The sequence below is a fragment of the Ovis aries genome, chromosome 2 (assembly GCF_016772045.2).
Source record: "Ovis aries strain OAR_USU_Benz2616 breed Rambouillet chromosome 2, ARS-UI_Ramb_v3.0, whole genome shotgun sequence".
NCBI classification, from domain to species: Eukaryota; Metazoa; Chordata; class Mammalia; order Artiodactyla; family Bovidae; genus Ovis; species Ovis aries.
In genome coordinates, this window is record NC_056055.1 from 243,352,724 (window position 1) to 243,366,039 (window position 13,316).

At 46.6% G+C, this 13,316-nt stretch overlaps 1 non-coding gene across 1 annotated transcript; it reads right to left on the reverse strand.

Annotated features, from left to right (window-relative positions):
- Window positions 1–3,408: 3,408 nt before the first annotated feature.
- On the reverse strand, window positions 3,409–3,481 carry TRNAV-CAC (transfer RNA valine (anticodon CAC)). Its single transcript has one exon. It is a non-coding gene; the product is annotated as a tRNA-Val (tRNA).
- Between the last annotated feature and the right edge of the window lie 9,835 nt (window positions 3,482–13,316).

The following is a 13,316-nucleotide window of genomic DNA, read 5'->3' on the forward strand; positions in this document are numbered from 1 at the left end:
ATTGGAAGTGGTCAAACAGGAGATGGCAAGAGTGAACATCAACATTTTAGGAATCAGCGAACTAAAATGGACTGGAATGGGTGAATTTAACTCAGATGACCATTATATCTTCTACTGTGGGCAATAATCCCTTAGAAGAAATGGAGTAGCTATTATAGTCAACAAAAGAGCCCGAAATGCAGTACTTGGATGCAATCTCAAAAACGACAGAATGATCCCTGTTCATTTCCAAGGCAAACCATTCAATATCACGGTAATCCAAGTCTATGCCCCGACCAGTAATGCTGAAGAAGGGGAAGCTGAACGGTTCTATGAAGACCTATGAGACCTTCTAGCACTAACACCAAAAAATGGTGATGCTCAAGTCCCTTACAATTGGCCCTGCGTATCCTTGGTGTGGAACCCATTGGATAAGGAGAGTCAACTGTATTCTTTGCTTTATTGAAAATGCTTTTATTTTTTGTGTTTGTAGAATTATAGAGCCAGAATGTTACGTAGCCTCTCTTAAATAGTGTGGAACATGACGCTTGCTAATGTAATGTAGCTTGCTCAAAAGCCTCATAATTAATTTTTCTTATATATGCATATGTATCTTTTAAAGTATATTGACAGTTTATTAAAACACACAAAGACATAACAAGTCCAAAAAATCCCAAAGTACAAGTAGTGTGAAACTTAAATTTTTTTATCATTTTGTATATGCATTTCGAATACACATAAGTTATACACTTGTTAAAAGAAATGCCAACAATAAGAGGAAAATGCCAGCATATAAGAGAGTAAAAGATGAAATTCCTTTGCACTCACTCTGTTCCCCTCCCTCCTCAGCTGACTTTTTAAAAAAGTATTTATTTTTATTTATTTTAGCTGTGCCAAGTCTTAGTTGTGGCACATGGGATATAGTTCCCTGTCTAGGAATGAAACTTGGGCCCCCTACATTGGGAAGAAGGGGGCTTAGCCACTGGACCACCAGGGAAGTCCCCAGCTGACCGTTGTTAATAACTTGGTGTGATTCCTTCCAGGTCACTTTGCTAGCAGTTATGTGCATTTTAAAAGTTTTACATATACACAAATGTAGTTTGGGTACATGAGCAGGATCACACCATACACTGTTCTGTAACTTACTATTTTTACTTTAGCTTTTTTCACTCAGAGAGCTTATCACACCAATACACAGAGATCTGCCTATTTTTAACTGCTTAATGGTAACTCATAAGTAGACATAATTTATTTAGCTACAGGAATACAAAGTCTTTGAAGTCATCTTCATTTTTTTACAGTGATAAACATACATTTGTATACACATGGGAGAGTTTATTTTTAGGATGATGCTTAGCAATGGAATTGTCAAAGGCATGCTTACTCAAACTTTTGACAGTTGATGCCAAATTATCTTTCAAAAAGACTACCCTTATTTGCACTTCTCTCAGTAGTGAATAGGGCTTCCCTGAAGGTTCATAACAGTAAAGAATCTGCCTGCAATGCCAGAGACCCAGGTTCAATCCCTGGGTTGGGAAGATCCCCTGAAGAAGGAAATGGCTACCCACTTCAGTATTCTTGCCTGAAGAATTCCATGGAAGTTTGAGAAGCCTGGTGATCTACAGTCCACAGGGCTGGAAAGAGTCAGGTGTGACTGAGTACAGTAGTGAATGAGGGTCCCATTTCCCCACACCCTAGCCAACGTTGGGTATCACCAGTCTTTTAAAACTTCTTCTCTGATAGGTGAAAGTCAGTTCTAATTTTACAAATTGTGTTTCAAATGAAAGTTTATAGCTGCATGGAATTCAGAGGGTTGGTTTTTTTTTTTTTTAACGTTTTGAAGAGAACATCTGAGATTTTGAAAGGATGCTTGGGAATCTCAGATGGATCTGTCAAGTCATTATCCATGTCAGAAAGTTCCCTTGAATTTCAGAAACTGTCAAACTCTCTCTTTTTTTGGAGTAATGAGAGCTGATCTTTACCTTATGATTAAATTTGGAAGCATCCATGCATTTTTTTTTTCTTCCAAACCACTTTGTAGAATTAAATTCTGCCTTTGAGCTTAGTCGGGGCCCAGTGGGTGTGGTATGATGCGGTTATAAAGTAGTGAGACTGGTAGATGTGTGGGTTTACAGCATTAGCCCCATTTGTCTCTGCTCAGTCCAACTTTAAGAAAGAATCTGTGGGCTTCCCTGGTGGTCCAGAGGCTAAGCGTTAGACTTCCTAAAGCAAGGGGCTGGGTTTCAATCCTTGGTTGGGGAACTAGATCCCACATTAAAATTAAAAGATCCTGTGCAGCCAAATAAATAAATGTGGGCCCAGAGCCAGCTGCCTGCATTGGAATCCTGGCACCGTCATTTACTACCTGTGAGACCTCAGGAAAATTACCACCCTCTCTGCGTTGTTTCCTCATCTGTAGACCTGGAATAATCAAGTACAGACCTCATGATCTGTTGGGAGCTATTATGTGAAAGTGTGCCTCAAGGCGGTGGTTAGCATCCAATGGGCCCTTAGTGGGTGGCTCTTTTTTCCCAGCTCTCCCCAGGGAGCCCCAGAGAGTTATTTCAGCCCTCTGAGCCTCAGATAGTCCATCTGTAAAATGGGAATGACAGGGAGTTCCATGGTGGTCCAATGGCTAAGACTCTGAACTCCCAATGGATCTGAGGTTCAACCCCAGGTCAGGGAACTAGATCCCACATGCTGCAATTAAGACCCAGCGCAGCCAAATAAATAAAATAAATTTTTTAAAAAATGGGACTGAGAGTCCACCCCTCAAACACTGTTGTAAGATTAATTAAGGAATTATTTGAGTGCTGTGCCCAGAGCCTTGACACCCTCCTGGCCTCATCTGTTTCTCTGGCCTCAGCTCTTTCTCTCATCGATGGACACGTTGAGAGGAGTAGCGTCCTGGAATTCTCTGGGAACTATAAGACTGTGGAGGGTGGCAGGACTGACTGAGGATGCTCTCTGTGTCTCTCCCTGAGTCTAAAACTGGTCCTGTGAACCTATTGGGATTCTCAGAAATAGTCCTGATTTTTCTTCCCTCATCTTCCCCACAACCACTGCCTGCAATCAGGCCCCATACTTCCTCCTGCCCGGTCTTCCCTTCTGCACATCCTCATCTTCACCCACGCTTTGCCCTAGTTCTGGAGGTTCCTCCACATCACACACCAAGTCTGTGTTACCAAACCAAACTTGGGCCACTCGCCTGGGCAGTAAAACCAGTGAACTGACACTGAGTTGCTGTGAAGGCAAGTGCAGCATTTATTGCAGAGCACCGAGCAAGGAGTCCAGGCAGCTAATGCTCAGAAGACCTGAGCCCCTGATGGTTTTCAGGGAAAGGGTTTTTTTTTTTCTCTCTCTCTCTTCAATACTTATTAATTTATTTGGCTGTGCTGGGAACACTTACTTGTAGCATGTGGGATGTTGTTCCCTGACCAGGGATCGAACCTGGGCCCCCTGCACTGTGAGTGCAGAGTCTTAGCCACTGGACCACCAGAGAAGTCCAAAGGAAAGGTTTTGAAATACAGAGTGAGGGAGGAAGGTTGTGGAGTGTGTGATCAGCTCATGGACAGTTATTCTGACTGATTGGTGGTGAGGTCATCAGGAGTCAATATCATCAACCTTCTGGGGTCTACAGGCTTCTGGGTAGCACGCAGTTAATCTCTTCCATCTGGTGGAGGTTTTAGTCTCTGCAAGACAGCTCAAAGGATATGGGTCATAATATTATCCATAGCACTTGAGAAGGAACTGAAGGTCCTTGATTTGTTTAATGGCTAAACTATTATTATTCTGTCTTGCTTGACAGTTTCCCTTTGTTCTGCATTTTCTCACTTCTCTGATTATATGTATTCTTTGGAAACTGGGGAAGGCCTAGGAAACTAAAGTTTCTCTACAAACAAGAGGCAAGTAGAGGGCATTTCGTGGGGGCAGGAGGGTTGAGCAGGTGGGGAGCCGTCCCAGGAAGGCTCCATAGGGTCCTGCTTATTTACATTTGGAGTAAACCTTTCAATTCAACTACTACCTGTTCAAATAATTGATTTTTACTGAGCACATACTATGTACCCAACAATGCGTGACTTTATAGGCATCATTTCATGTGCCCCTCACAATATAGGCAAATAATTTTATTATGCCCATTTGACACATGACCACGGATTTAACTCATCTACAGTCATACAGCTGGTGAGTGGAGGAATGAGGTGAAAACAGAAAAACATCTACCTCTGCTTGATCACAATAAACTGTGGAAAATTCTTAAAGAGATGGGAATACCAGACCACCTCACCTATCTCCTAAGAAACCTATATGCAGGCCAATAAGCAATGGTTATAACCGGACATGAAATAACAGAATGCTTCAAAATTGGGAAAGTAGTATGTCAAGACTATGTATTGTCACCCTGCTTATTTAACTTCTATGCAGAGTACACCATGCAAAATGCCAGGCTGGATGAATCACAAGCTGGAATCAAGATTGCTGGGAGAAATATCAATAACCTCAGATATGCAAATGATACCACCTTTATGGCAGAAAGCACAGAGGAACTAAAGAGTCTCTTGATGAAAGTGAAAGAGGAGACTGAAATACCTGGCTTATTCAACATTCAAAAAACATCTTACATGGCATCCAGTCCCATCACTTCATGGCAAATAGGTGGGGAAACAGTGGAAACAGTGACTGACTTAATTTTCTTGGGCTCAAAAATCACTGCAGATGGTGACTGCAGCCATAAATTAAAAGATGTTTGCTCCTTGGAAGTAAAGCTATGAACAACCTAGACAGCATATTAAAAAGCAGAGACATTACTTTGCCAACAAAAGTCCGTCTAGTCAAAGCTATGGTTTTTCCAGTAGTCATGTATAGATGTGAGAGTTGGACTATAAAGAAAGCTGAGCACAGAAGAATTGATGCTTTTGAATTGTGGTGTTGGAGAAGACTCTTGCGAGTCCCTTGGACTGCAAGGAGATCCAACCAGTTCATCCTAAGGGAAATCAGTCCTGAATATTCATTGGAAGGACTGATGCTGAAGCTGAAACTCCAATACTTTGGCCACCTGATGCAAAGAACTGACTCATTTGAAAAGACCCTGATGCTGGGAAAGATTGAGGGCAGGAGGAGAAGGGGGCGACAGAGGATGAGATGATTGGATGGCATCACCGACTCGATGGACATGAGTTTGAGCAAGCTCTGGGAGTTGGTGATGGACAGGGAGGCCTGGCATGCTGCAGTCCATGGGGTCGCAAAGAGTTGGACACAACTGAGCGACTGAACTGAACTGAACCAGAAAATCAGCTCCTCTTGGGGGACATACTTCCATCCTCAAATAATTAAACAGTTAGACCAAGTTGAATTTTGCCTTTTTTCTCCTTTCAACAGAACTGATCAGTAGATTTTGTTAAAATGACTAATCTGGCCCCAGCCCCAAGTCAGCCCTGCTGGAAGTGAGGAAAATGCGCCCTCTTTTTTTTTTTTGCAAATGACTAACTCTCCAACCCAGGCTGTAGAAGGTTCAGAGAGGCAGGAAATTTCAGAGAGGTAGAAATTTCTTTCCTCCATGAAAAATCCTTAGAACCTGGTGATGATAGAAGGAGTGAAAGGTGTTCAAATTTAGCAAACACTCAAGAAGAGCCTGCGGGGCCAGGCTCAGTGGGAGGCATTTCCATATCAGTGTCTCATTTTCTTTTCACAATAACACAGTGAAGCAGGCACTAACATCCCCAGTTTACAGATGAGAAAACTGCGGCCCAGAGAAGTGCCCTACCTGCCCAAGTTCACACTGTGAAAGAATAGCAGCACTGGAATTTTCTCCTGGGCCGAATTTCCAAGTCCATTTTTCTGACGCTTGTCTCCCTTCTATTTTCCAGTTTTTGTCTTATCTTTCCCTGTCCCCTAATGACAAGAAAGATGTTGTTATTCTCATTTTATAGGTAGATCAGGTGAATGCATGGGTGAAGTTATTCCCATTTTATAGATGAGGATACTGAGGCTCAGGAAGTTAAAGTATCAGAATTTGAACTCAGGCCCACTGGCTTTCCACTACAGCCCAACAGCCCCAAGAAAGACAGTTGGAGTGATGTGATGGGAACAATGAGAAATATCAAACTTTGCCGATTTCTGTGGCTGGTTTAAACTTCTTACAATTTGTATCACAGAATCTAAAACTTCCCAAGATCCTGTAGGAAAAGATTCTTGTCTTGGGCGGTCACACCAAATGTCCTCTGTGAGCTGAACTTCTCTGCTGCAGCTTAACCCCATCATGGATTGGTCTGAGTCAAAAGAGGCCCTGCCTCCCTCCCTGGCCATTACCAGCCTCAGCGTTCCCTTCCCCTCTGATTTCTATTCCCTGGGCAAAGCAATCAAGCTCTTAATTAAATTCTCTGGTTAGAAGTCAAGCCAGAGGAAAACAAACAGAAAAACCTCTCCTGTGGGACCTGTCTCTTCCTTGCACGGACGTTTGAAGCTGGAGATATGATCTCAGCTGCACTCGGACAACCATCCCTCACTGCTCCCGGGGCATTTCCTGTTGGCTCCTTCCCCAGCGCGGCCCCACCCCGTCTGGCCCAGAGGAAATTGCAAAGGAAGGTGTGGGATATTATCAAGAGTCTCCTGCGCGTTCCAGTGAGGAGGGAGTCTCTGGACTCCAGTCAAGCCAGGAGGGTGGGGGCGGGAAGATTTCAAAGGTGGCGAGGAGCCACGGCAGGAAGTACTGTGACAGGGGCTCAGGGACCTCTGGGCATTTCTCCTCAAGGACAGCAGATACCCGGTCACAGACATCCTCCTTCCCAGGTGACTCCCACTCTCCTCCGACTACACTCGAATGGACACAAGCAGCCCGGAGGGCTAGAAGGGGCACTGGACTGTGAATCAGGAAGCCCGGGCCTAGACCAGCTCTGTCACTAACTCAACGTGTGACTGGTTACTCGTAATCAGAGCAAAATGTGTTATGGGGTTACCTGTTAAGTGTCATGCTAAATCCCACACATGGATAATCTTAACTTCATTCTTACAATTTTACCCCTAATTTCCCCCACCCCAAAGAAACTGAAGCTCAGAGAGGTTAAGTGACCAACCCAAAGTCACACAGCTTGTACGTGGTTAGAGCAGAGAGATTCAAACCAGTCTGTCTCCAGAGCCCAAGCTCCTGACCATATCCTCTAGTTAGTTCCTCCGTCTAGGTCGCAGTTTCTCCATCTGTAAATGAACAGGATTGGTGTTCTTGCACTCCAAAGACCCTCCCAACTGTGACAATCTGCGCCATATTCAATATTCACAAGCAATTCCCTAGGCTGGGAATATAAAGAGAAGTGAGGCTTAACCTCTGTCATCAGGTTATAAACTCTTTGAGAGTAGAAATCACAGCGGAATTATCCTTACTGACCTGCACTTCTTCCATCAGCCACCCTGCAGAGAAGTTGCTTAAAGTATTTGCTGACTAGACGTATGGTTCATGGGGGAGTACGGGCATAGCGACTTAGATACAATTGAAGGACTTCCCTGGTGGTCCAGTGGTTAAGAATCTGCCTGCCAATGTAGGCGACATGGGTCCCATCCCTGGTCCGGAAAGATCCCACATGCCACGGGGCAGCTAAGCCTTTGCACCACAACTACCAAAGGCCGAGTGCACCAGAGCCTGTGCTCCATGACAAAAGAAGCCATTGCGGGAAGAAGCCCCTACGTGCCGAAGCTAGGGAAACCCTAGCTCAGCGATGAGGACCGAGCACAGCCAAAAAATAATAAATAGACAAAACCGAGGTCCCATCCGCTTACTACCCTTCCAAGAGAAAACCCCTAACTTCTGTGTCTGGTTGCTTATCCAGCAGCAATCCGCAATGGTACTTCGTTGCAGGGTTATGGAGCGGGAATACACATCAGACACTTAGCCTAGTGCTTGGCACATAGGAAAGGAAAGTGAAGTCGCTTAGTCGTGTCCGACTCTTTGCGACACAATGGACTGTAGCCCACCAGGCTCCTCCACCCATGAGATTTTCCAGGCAAGAGTACTGGAGTGGGTTGCCATTTCCTTCTCCAGGAGATCTTCCAGACCCAGGAATCGAACCTGGATCTCCCGCATTGCAGGCAGATGCTTTACCATCTGAGTCACCAGAGAAGTCCATAAGAACTTCTCAGTAAATATTGGTTCCTTCCCTTGATGGATTCTCCATCCTTCCCCTGGCTCTTGACACCAGCTGATGAGGGGCCATGCTGTACCCCTCCCCAGGTCAAAGCTGAGAACTAATTTCCACCTCTGGGGACTAGTAGCCAATTTGCTTAGCCAGCTCCTGAGAGATGAGGAAGGAAGAAAATAGGGAGGAGGCTGGTCTTCCAGTTCCCTGAAATTCCCTGGATTCTGATTCCCAGGCAGCGCCTACTCCTCCCTGGTACAGCTGTCTCTGTCTAGACTGCTCTCCCCTGAAGAAATTACAAACCACAGACTGTCTGATGACAAAGCTTGCCCCAGACGCTAGTCCCCGGCACACAAATTCATTCAGCCCTCTTCAGAAAAGAGCAAGTCGGGGTGGATTCTAGGGGAGCAGGAGTGTCTGGGTGGCTTCTTTCATTAATTTATCCATCCACCCATCATCTATCCATTCATCCATCCATCTTTGGCTGAGTGCCTACAATGCCCGAAACTCAGTGCTGGACGTGGAGCGTGGTTAGATGAACAACCTCTACCCTTGGGGAATTCCTGATAGAGGTAGAGGCAACATAATTGTGAAAAGTGTGGCATTCCAGTTACAATGACAGCGATAGTGAAAACTCATGGAGGGCTTACTGTGCGCTAGGCACTGGGCTATCAACTTAGATACATGACTTTAAGTTGGCCCTCATCATAACCCCACAAAGCAGGGACTGTTATTTTGATCCTTTGACACATGAATAAACTGAGGCTCAGAGCATTTAGATGTGCCCCCCAGGTGGCTCAACAGTAAAGAATCCGCCTACCAAGCAGAAGATCTGGGTTCGATTCCTGGGTCAGGAAGCTCCCCTAGAGAAGGAAATGACAACCCACTCCAGTACTCTTGCCTGGGGAATCGCATAGATAGAGGAGCCTGGTGGGCTACAGTCCATGGGGTCACAGAGCCGGATTAAATAGCAGCAGCAGCACAGAATTGAGATAGCTTGTCCGGGGCTGCACAGCTACTGAGCAGTGAGATCAAGATTCACACTCAGTCTGATCACTGAGTCAACACTTTCAACTCCCCACTAGGCCCTTCAAGGAGAGAACCACCATTTCTGTTCAGAAGGAAGGAAAAGGACCTGGCAGAGAAGGGGATTTTGGAGCTGGGCCTTGAGGGATGAGTCATGGTGAGCCAAGGAGGCGTGAAAGATTCTGGAATGAGGGGAGGCATTCTGAGCAATGGAAACGAGGGTCAGAACTTTCCACACGAGAGGAAGAGCATGAGCCGGATTTGAGAAGGCAGGATACAGAGGGGACAGACTGGGAAGAGTCTGGATGCCCGAACAAGGGAGTCAGGACCATTCAGGAGGGAGGGGGGAGGGACTGGGGCTGTCTGGGCAGCAAGTCCATGAGTTTTAGGAAACCTGCTCTCTTTAAACATGGAGGATGGCTTGGAGTCGGGGAGAGCCCATCAGAAATTGCCCCAGGTTTTTCCATCATGGTAGCGGAAGTGGGGATCTGGTTGGAGTTCAGTACACTATGGATCGCCAGTCTACCCGGTCCAGCCATGTCTCTCCCTTGCTCAGAGCCCTTCCTGGCTCCCACGGCTCTCAGGATAAAACATGGGCACCTCTACCTGGCATTCGAGGCTCTCCGTAAACTGGTCCCTTCCTGCCTCTCCAGCTTCATCTTTTCATTGTTATTATTGTTAGTTTTCATTGGAATGTAGCTGCTTTACAATGTGGTGTTAGTCTCTGCTGTGCAGCAAAGGGGATCAGCTTCATGTTTACACACATCCTCTCTTTTTTGGATTTCCTTCCCATTTAGGTCACCGCACAGCGCTGAGTAGAGTTCTCTGCTCTATACAGTAGGTTCTCAGTAGTTATCTATTTTATACATGGTGTCCATGTGTATATACGTCAATCCCAATCTCCCAGTTCACCCCCGACCCCCTTTCCCCTATGGTATCCATATGTTTGTTCTCTACATCTGCGTCTCTATTTCTGCTTTGCAAATAAGATCATCTATACCATTTTTCAGTGTCAGACTTTATTTTGGGGGGCTCCAAAATCACTGCAGATGGTGACTGCAGCCGTGAAATTAAAAGATGCTTACTCCTTGGAAGAAAAGTTATGACCAACCTAGACAGCATGTTGAAAAGCAGAAACATTACTTTGCCAATGAAGGTCCGTCTAGTCAAGGCTATGGTTTTTCCTGTGGTCATGTATGGATGTGAGAGTTGGACTGTGAAGAAAGCTGAATGCTGAAGAATTGACGCTTTTGAACTGTGGTGTTGGAGAAGACTCTTGAGAGTCCCTTGGACTGCAAGGAGATCCAACCAGTCCATTCTGAAGGAGATCAGCCCTGGGATTTCTTTGGAAGGAATGATGCTAAAGCTGAAACTCCAGTACTTTGGCCACCTCATGTGAAGAGTTGACTCATTGGAAAAGACTGATGCTGGGAGGGATTGGGGGCAGGAGGAGAAGGGGACAACAGAGGATGAGATGGCTGAATGGCATCACTGACTCGATGGTCATGAGTCTGAGTGAACTCCAGGAGTTGATGATGGACAGGGAGGCCTGGAGTGCTTCAATTCATGGGGTCGCAAAGAGTCGAACATGACTGAGCAACTGAATGAAATGAAACGAAACACTATTTTTCTAGATTCCACATATATGCATTTATATACGGTATTTGTTTTCCTCTGACTTACTTCACTCTATGACAGTCTCTGGGTCCATCCGCATCCCGCACATGACATAGTTTTGTTCTCTTTTATGTCCAGCCTCATCCTGACGACTTCTCTCCACTCTAGCAGTATCTGCAGACTTTCAATTTCTGTAACCAAATTCACTCTTTTCACCCCTTTGCACTCCTACGCTGTTCCTTCTACCAGGGAAGGAACAAAGGTCCATCTAGTCAAAGTTATGGATTTTCCAGTAGTCATGTATGGATGTAAGAGTTGGACTATAAAGAAAGCTGAGTGCCAAAGAATTGATGCTTTTGAACTGCGGTGTTGGGGAAGATTCTTAAGAGTCCCTTGGACTGCAAAGAGATCCAACCAGTCCATCCTAAAGGAAACCAATCCTGAATATTCATTGGAAGGACTGATGCTGAAGCTGAAACTCCAATACTTTGGCCACCTGATGCGAAGAACTGACTCATTTGAAAAGACCCTGATGCTGGGAAAGACTGAAGGAGGGAGGAGAAGGAGATGACAGAGGATGAGATGGTTGGATGGCATCACCATCTCCATGGTCATGAGTTTGAGCAAACTCTGGGAGTTGATGACGGACAGGAAAACCTGACATGGTGCAATCCATGGGGCCGCAAAGAGACAGACACAACTGAGCAACTGAACTGAACTACCAGGGAACTTCTCTGCTCTCCTTCCCCCTTCTTTGCTCAGAAGCCTCCTACTCGCCCTTCAAGGCTCAGCACAGGGTTGGCCCTTGTTCACCTCCCAGGTGGGGCATGCAGTCCTGAGTTCCTTACCATGCCCTCCCACTTCTCTCCCTCCCCCCACACGGTGCTATGCTTAACTGCCTGTGGGTTTTCTCTCCTGGTCTGTGTGCTTCCTGAGAGCAGGGACTGGGCTTCACACATCCGCTGGCCCTGGGTGAGGGCTGAGAAGCTGAAGTGAACCCTCTCCTGCAGACCCAGCCTTTTCCCTAAACCATCTTTCCAACAGCGCTGCGCATCTCTGGCTGCTTTTATTGTTAAATGATGTCAGCTGTCTGCTGAGAGGCTGCAGTCTCGCTCTCTTTGCCCTCTCTCCCATCCCTTCTGTTTCTCATCCCTGGTCAGAGCCACTTCTGGGGCTGGCAGGGTCTTTTCAGTGAGGACACACACCCCGGGCATGTTTATATTTACCCTGCTCTGTGATTTCCACCTGCCGATATCAGGCTGATATTTTGGCAGTACCTACAAATGCTTGAGCTGTGTGGATAGGACCCCTTCCTCTACAAATCTTCAACTTGGGTCATCAGCAGTATACCCATTTTGGGCAATGCCTACCTTTGGCATTCATTGGTCCGTCTTCCCACTTCCTTGCTGGGAGAAGAGGCCAGGGCCTGAAAAGAGTGGAGAAGGCTGAGGTGTGGCTGCCAGTAACTTCTATTCGCCAGTGATTTATCTGCCTGGGATTTGCACTAAGACAAAAAGGTTTGCATTATTAATGCTCATCGATCGCAGCCTTCCAAAACAGAGAACGATGGAGAGAGCTGAAGGTTCCAGGCCAACCATTAGATGGTAAACCAGGAGGCTGAGGGGTGGAGGAAGGAGGGGAGGGCCAGGTGGGTAGAGAAAGTGTGGGGCAGAAGGGCGCAGAAGGACACTGGGAAGGAAGCCTGGACGAGCTGCTGAGTTTGGGGTATACCAGATGTCAAACAGCTGGGGGCGCTGTAAACAAACCAGCCTCTCCTGACAGCCGCTTAAGGAGATGTCACCACAAGAGCTGTTTCCAGGGACAGAGGGTTACTTCATAATGCTAAAAGGATCAGTTCAAGAAGACATGACAATCCTAGCAGCGGGTGCACAGATTGGAAATAATCCAAATAACACCGCCTGGAAATACATGAGCAAGGAGACAGAAGGCTCACAAGGAGACAGAAGGCCAGCTCCCCCGAAGGCGTGAAACCTGGCCCTAGCCAGGCCTGGACCTCCTCCTGAACCTTTCCCGTGGTTGCTCTTTGTGCTCAAGTCTTCTCTTGACCCTGTTCTCAGAACCAGGCACCCCCGACACCTGCTGGAACCTGAGGGTTGAGAATTTGCTGTTTGAAAGAGGGCGGCAGCTGCCCCTTCCCCTGCCTCCCTGACCTCACCTCCTACTCCTCGCTGTCTTCCGGGGCTGCCCTCGCGTGGAGTGTGGTGCCCCTTTATCTCTGCAGGGCTCACTCCCTCGCCTCCTGCGTGGATGTCACTTTCCCAGGGAGGCCTCCTCCCACCTCCCCGTTGGAACCTGCACTTCACTCTGTCTCCCATCTCTGCTTCATCGTCCTCCACGCCATTTACCTCTAAAATCACTTCTAACCTTTTACTCACTACCTGCACGTCACCTCCTTTAGGTCAACATCCGTTTCGTTCACTGGTCTGTCCTCACTGCCTAGAATGTGCCTGACACACACATCCATCAATATTTGTTAAATGAAGGAAAGGGGCTTCCCTGGTGGCTCAGATGCTAAAGGGTCTGCCTGCAATGCGGGAGACCCGGCTT